Raw genomic sequence first — 7,153 nt, forward strand, 5'->3', positions numbered from 1 at the left:
CTTTTACGAAACTTAAATTCATCTTTAAGGCAATGAATGGATGAGTTGTAACATGCGTCCATTATCTTACTGTACCGTCAGTGGAATCGTCTTCTACACAGATTTAAAAGAAAACCATCTCCAACGGATTACACCAATTGTTATGGATTAATATTGATCATTTTATTTGTATTAGGCCTATAAAGTTGTAATCAGCCATTTTCAAAGACTTTTTGAAAAACGATGTACTGTATATTCTGGCAACCCGCCTTCTCCAGTGAACCGCCTCCTCCCCAAACTGGACACAACTTTACTGGGCAAAAAGGCCTGTTTAATCCAAAAAGTCTCATACTGAAAATAACACGAGAAACCTGGGAGGAATCGACGGTCCTATCCCACGAGGTCCTGTCTCTCCTTGCCCGAGCCACATGGCTGAGAGAGCCCTGATTGAGTGGAGAAGCAGCTATTCAAGCCCTGCTTCTCCACCTGTTCCTCAGGTGCTCTGCATTTAGTTAATTGGCCCCCGCTCCAACGCCCTCAATGGCGCCATCTGGGGGTAGACTGCTTCCAGGGGTGCTGGGCCGAATCCGGGTTGCCACACTCCTCCACCCTTCGATGAAGCTTCGGGGCCTCGTGTTGGAGCGGCGGTCCTGCCTGAAGCGGAGCTGCTCCCACTGCCGGCGTCGCCAGCTGCGTCGTCTCCGGCTGCCTCGTCTCCGGCTGTGTCGAGGCTGCTTTGGAGGCTGGCGTTTACTCAAAAAAATAGTGCGTAGCTTAGTCCTCGGTCGATTCTCCACTATATGTGGCGACCCGGCCCCAGGAATGTCTCTACCACTCAGGAAATCAACATTCACGTTGTAGTAACAGAGAATGGCCTGTGGGGCAGTATGTACATTGTTAAATACATGAATAGGCTTGAATTTAGTAGTAATATGGTGGTTTCATATTTTTTAAAAATGGATTATGTGAACATTGCTGAATAACAATCATGTATATTAAATGCATTGCAGGAGTTTAGCTTGACACTAACCAAGTGAAAGGACAATTAAATGAACCGCACCAAACATGCAGAAGTCAATGTGGGATTTTAATATATAAACAAAAACACTTGACAGAAATGTAATACAATTTTATAAAGGAAAGCAGAGGAAAACATTTTCCAAATTAATCTTTTCGAAATGTCACCACCATTCCGAAAGCAAGTGAAGAGGTTTGTGTAAAAGCAGTCCTCCCTAACCAGCTCTGTCCCTGACTCTAAACCCTGACTCAACCCTAACCCTAAACCCTCTGAGGGCAGGAAGATGCGCCTTCAGTGTAAAGGTTTGAACCACAGAGAAGGAAGAAAAGAGGAAGCAGTAGAGAGTAGTGAGGTTAGTGACAGACGTGAGGGAAAGGCGTGTGGAAGCACACTGTTATATGTGGGGTCAAGAAGATCACTCCCACTGGAGGTCATTGATCCATCAGCCTCAGACTGCTGAGCTCAGCAGGTCTTCTGGAGGACAAGGCTCAGATGAACTGAGGAGACGGGACCAGCAGGATGTCAGGATCAGGGCGGGTTTAGCTCAGATGTGTCTCCCCCGGCCAAACAGGATCAGGTGAGGTTCAGCTCATGTGCGTCTGCCCGGACCAAACAAGGACATTGATTAGGTTCAATATTCAAAAGATGCTACATTATCTGAACCAAAGATAAGTCATCAAGGAGCAGGCAGGCTTTAGGGCGCCTTCCTCAAGGACGCATCACTGTATTCTGAGGACTTGAATCCGGCACCATTGGTTTGAGAGTTGAACCCCCAACCCCCTACCTAGTCCACTATGTCCAGATAATGCAAACTTATGAGGAATCCTTGATGGTAGAGTGCTGGTGATTTTCCTTCCAGATGTATGGCTTCTCCATCAGTCCTCCAGATTCCTGGTCTGGCTCTACAAACGTAATTTGTCTCTAATGTAAGGTAACAAACACAGGAGTACTTTGCCTCTACTGAAAGATAACAAACACAGGAGTAGTTGGGCTCTAATATCAGATAACAAACACAGTAGTAGTTGGGCTCTAATGCAAGGTAACAAACACAGGAGTAGTTTGTCTCTAATGTAAGGTAACAAACACAGGAGTAGTTTGTCTCTAATATCAGGTAACAAACACCATAGTAGTTTGTCTCTAATGTAAGGTCACAAACACAGGAGTACTTGGACTCTAATGGCGCGTAACAAAGTAGCAGCTGTAGTTTGTCTGGTAAACAACCACAATAGTATGCCGTAACTTGTACTGGACAAACTAATCCTGCGTTACAACAAGTCCACTGTTTATTTTAGGCAAACTTACGAGGATCCTGGTTGGTGGAGTGATGTCGTCCTCCAGAGTCTTGGCTCCTCCATCAGCTCCTTCAGCACGGCTCCTCCAGGCATGGATTCCTGGTCTGGTTACAAACCCAGTTCATCTCAGCAGTAAATCACCTGGGGACGCAACACACCCCACCTCCTGCATCTGAGGTTCACTTGTAAAATGGAATACAAATTTAAACACTTAAATTAGACAATGTCTGCAGATTGTCGCGTTCAGCAATTCATCCACTACGGTCGTAGGAGCACTAGTAACATTAATGGCTCATATGACTACTACATAACCCCCGTATGAATTAACTAAAATCACAGCTTGGCACAGATTTAAAGTCATAAGATGATCAAAACTAGACCTAAACTACCGTGGATTTTAGTGTTTCAGATGAGCTTGGTGATGGTTACCCTCTGGTCCGGTGCTGTGGGCCCCTGGTCTCCAGCCTCAGTCTCCGGTCCACCCTGGCACCACAAGCCTCTGGTCCCCAGCCTCTCAGCCTCGCTGTTCAGCTACAGCAGCAGGTTTATATCAGCATTTGCCCAACAATAAACTTAATTGACTCATCCGAAACAGAGTTGCACAATTAATTGAACTATTATTTTATAACTCAAGGCTAGAAAAGACTTGAGACCAGACATGAGCATCCCGTTTGCGGGAATGAAGACAGAGCTGACTGCAAGTTTAAAGAAGTGGTTCAGGCCATGCATTGAAACTGACCTCAGAAGACTACTCACACAGAGCACTGACCTGTTCTGGAGGACTTCTGACTGGAGGTGGAGGTCTGGCTCTGGGTGAGGAGGTGGAGGTCTGGCTCTGGCTGAGGAGGTGGAGGTCTTGCTCTGGGTGAGGAGGCAGACACCTTGGGAAAAACTACACATTACCTTTTTAACCTTGTACAGTTCTAGAGTATCTTCTACTGTAACATGTGGGAATGACGGCCATTATTTTAGCTTTGATATTATGAAGTTGGTAACTCTGAACCAAAATCTTCGTTTAAAGTCATTCCATTGGGTAGGGTTTAACTTCTGTGGCAATTAATGACAGCAGATATTTAGAACATACAAAAGCTGAAGTAACAAAGAACTCTAAGCAGTATCGATATTAAATCAAATATACTCAGCCATATTCAGGTGCTGGGTTCCGTTGAGAAATGTCAAATTATCTTCCACCTTGAAATGATTTTCAGCCTTCCCTGATGTCAAAAATGGGCCCGCAAGTAGAACGCCGTTTTGTACGCAGTGAGAGTCCCGTCACGCCATCGTGGTTTAAAGTACGGCGCAACCATCGGAATTTATCAACATATTGTACGACGTACGTGTCAGTATTTATTTAATATCAGACTTAAGTTGTTTAAGATAGGGGCAACAATTCCCAATCGAAACCGACTGAAATAGAATAGGAAACGGCTCGAGGTTACGCAAATACAATCCAGAACGTTCCGCCAGATTCCCTCAGGGGACTCCAGTCCAACAAACTGCCAGGTGGTTTCTTATGATAGTCAAGACTACAACGTTCTATGCTAACCATTGAGACTAAATCAAGTGACCACACTCAGAACCTTCCACGGCGGGAAGCACAAACCGTCCGACTGGAATCCGAACATTCCGGCCGGAACCAACCAAAGAAAAAACAGAACCAGCGCCTCACCTTGAGCTGAACGGAGGAAGATCCTGAAGTCCAGCGATGGTCTTCATTAAAACACAGCCAACAGACTTACCTTGAGGAGATCTGTTTGTTGCTGTTGGTCATTACTATTCAGTGTACCTTTACATTATTATGCACCCAGTGTGTACAAGTTATATCACTCAAAACCATACGAAGAACCAAACTACCATGTACGTCCCACAACAACTTTAAAACTAAAATCATTCAATACAAAACCGTGTATACATTTTACAATTATCCAGATTATTCCGGGTATAAACCATACAGAGCAAATCTAAACGTTGAGCAGAGAGCCGACCATAGCCCTGCAACGTCACCCTGACCGCCTCATCACCAACAGCAAATCGTGGGCATCCGAGTGAAAGGACTGCCGATAATAAAAAGAAGCCCAATTCCTGAACTATGCAACCATCTTCATGGTTTAAAGATTTACAGACTGGACATTCCATTGTGTTCTAATCACCTTAGTCTGCTCCCTCGTTACTTATAAAACTCTACATCTCCATCACTAGAGTGTTGCATCCTACTCATGGGGGTGTGGTCTGAGTGAGCAGAGATACATGCTGGGATACAGTGCTGTCTGAAGTCTTCAGTTCTATAGACACACCCCTCAGGAGAAACCAAGTGTTTAAGAAACTGTCGTGACATCAGTTACATGAGCTGGAATATCCTTCAAGATGGCACCAGGATTCTCAGAGGAGAACGGTCAAGAGAAAGATGTGTGGGTTCTTCCCCTCAGCCAGTGGAACACAACAACGGTCTTCATCAGAGTACCATGGAAACATTCTCCACTTTATACCTTGAAGCCCCAGTGAAGGTTTCCACAGGGCTCTCCATCAATCCGGCCAGGTAGGAAGAGCCGTCTCATTACAGGTCTGAAGGTCATCTTGAATATCCATTTAGGTCCCTTTCCAACGTCAGACTCTCCTTGTGGAATTCCTTTTGGTGTCAATCCTCCATTGATCCTGATTGGTGTAGTCCTAGTTTGAAGTCACTGATCTGAACACTCCGCTTGCATCCTTTTACACTTGAGTTGGATACTCTCCTTCCTGCCCAGTGTGTTGGATATCGCTCTGGAGCGTCGCTCAGGGCTCTTCATGCCGACTGGAGGCCCTTAAGTTAACGTGTGGTCATCCATCAGGTATGATTTAGTTGAACATTCCAATAACCCAAGCCAATCACACAGACCCCCGTATGAACATTATCACTGTCAAAGCAAGCCGGACACACATAGAACCCAGGAAAGGCACGTAGAACCCCATGCCAGGTGTGAGTGGGAGACACACACACACACAGTAGAACCCTCAAAAATCTTCCATCTCATGTCAAAACCAAACACTGAGCCATAAAAGGCCAAACAATCATGCAGGGTAAAAACCTCATGCCAAATAACATTCCATCATTCCCCCCCTCCCCTCCCCTCCCCAGGCCTCCTGCCAGGGCACCCATACCAGAACAACCAATTTCTCCAGAGATGTAAATTATGCACAACATTCTTCAGTGGCGTCCCACATTGGTGATGGATTATGCTTTGCGTCTACAAAATATGTCCCAGGTTGATTCAACGTCTCTGAAGTCATGTCTTTGTAGTCCAGTGGTTTCCTGAATGAGGGGCCTTCACAGATGCAAACGGTGCAGCTTTAGTCAGCCTGAGGACAGGAAGGAGGTAATCTGTTCAGAAGACCACCCAGTGGAGGGGGGTGGCTCTTGAGGAGCAGGATCCATATGGGGATGGCCCCAAATAAGACCTTGGAAATGAAACCTTCCCGAGGAGTCACGATGCCTGCAGGGGACTGTTGAATGTGTTCCATGGTTCTCTGTCAGACTGAAGTTGTGTTTTAGCCGTTGAGATGAGGAGCCCCCTCATCTCCCCCTGGTGTTTCTCCTTCTGAATCCCTGTCTCCATCTTTAATAACATTCCAGTCCATGTAACTGACGTCACGACAGATTCTCAAACACTCCGTTTCCCCTGAGGGGGCGTGTCTACAGACCTGTAGACTTCAGACAGCTCTGTATCCCAGTATGCACCTCTGCTCACTCAGACCACACCCTCATCAGTAAAGCAACACTCATGTGATGAAGATGCAGAGCTCAGGAGAGTAGAATGAAAGAAGACTGCAGATATCAGAAACCAACCCATTGCCCAGGCTTACAACAATAACTTGGAGCCTGTAACCATTTTAACAAATCATTAAAACCAACATAAACCAAATCCCTAAGTAACCCATGAACCAATAAAACATCCTTGCTACTCAGATCAACCTTCAGGTAAGCCAAAATACATCAATGTGCCCAAGAGTTATGAGAAATTAATGACTTACAGTTTGCAGTTCATCTTCATGGTTAAGTTGGGATACTCACAGAACTGCAGTCAAGTATCCATGATAGACCTTTGAAGGAAGGAACAGTTTACTCATGGTACAAATTTCAAATGAGTTAAACCACCACAATCCCTAATTAGTAAAACTCATTGCTAATTGAGCTAATTAGTAAAACTCAATGCAGGTTCGGCGCCCTGTGGTCTTCTTGGTAACAGTGAGAGGCTATTTCAGCTCTTAAATGACCTACCTCATTTTAATTAAAGGGATGAGTCGGATTTAGATTCATACTTCAAAACGAAAAAAGTCTTCTTTCAATTCACCTTACTGTGCGACACACACACACACACGTGAAGGTAATGTAACCTTCATACACCGGACTTTCAAACCCAAAGGATGGCAAGGCACACAGTTGCAAATAGGTTTTTAACAACATTCATTCCCCCAGTGTCAGATAAGTGCCAAACATACAGAGGAGGCAAACCCCCAAATATCTGAAAATAGTAAAATAAAAACATTCAAAACGAATTCCAAAAACAAATAATTCAATAATATTCTCTAATAATTCAAGCATATTCAAAATCAAAAACCGGTACTTCAAATAATGTCAATAAATCACATAATCCATTAGCAAAATAAATGCAAATTAAACTCAATCACTGAGTATATTTAACCATAATTTACAACATGATGGAATAATCACCTCAGTAGATATTTAGCATCTCGTGGAGCGCTGAGCACCCTGCTCAACACAGACAACCTCTACTGGCAACAGCATCCAGCAGACTGTCAGAAGGACAGCAGCTCAGCCCTTTTATACCCCATGGCCCCTCCCACTAGACAGGCTCAATCAACAGGG

The 7,153-nt window shown here is 44.7% G+C and overlaps 1 long non-coding RNA gene across 1 annotated transcript; it reads right to left on the minus strand.

The window, feature by feature from the left end:
- Positions 1 to 1,045: 1,045 nt before the first annotated feature.
- Positions 1,046 to 6,480, minus strand: LOC132452661 (uncharacterized). Its single transcript, XR_009524455.1, has 2 exons — positions 3,059 to 6,480; positions 1,046 to 2,820 (listed from the first exon to the last, which is right to left on the minus strand). It is a non-coding gene; the product is annotated as an uncharacterized LOC132452661 (long non-coding RNA).
- Between the last annotated feature and the right edge of the window lie 673 nt (positions 6,481 to 7,153).

Source organism: Gadus macrocephalus, chromosome 23, assembly GCF_031168955.1.
Source record: "Gadus macrocephalus chromosome 23, ASM3116895v1".
NCBI lineage: Eukaryota > Metazoa > Chordata > Actinopteri > Gadiformes > Gadidae > Gadus > Gadus macrocephalus.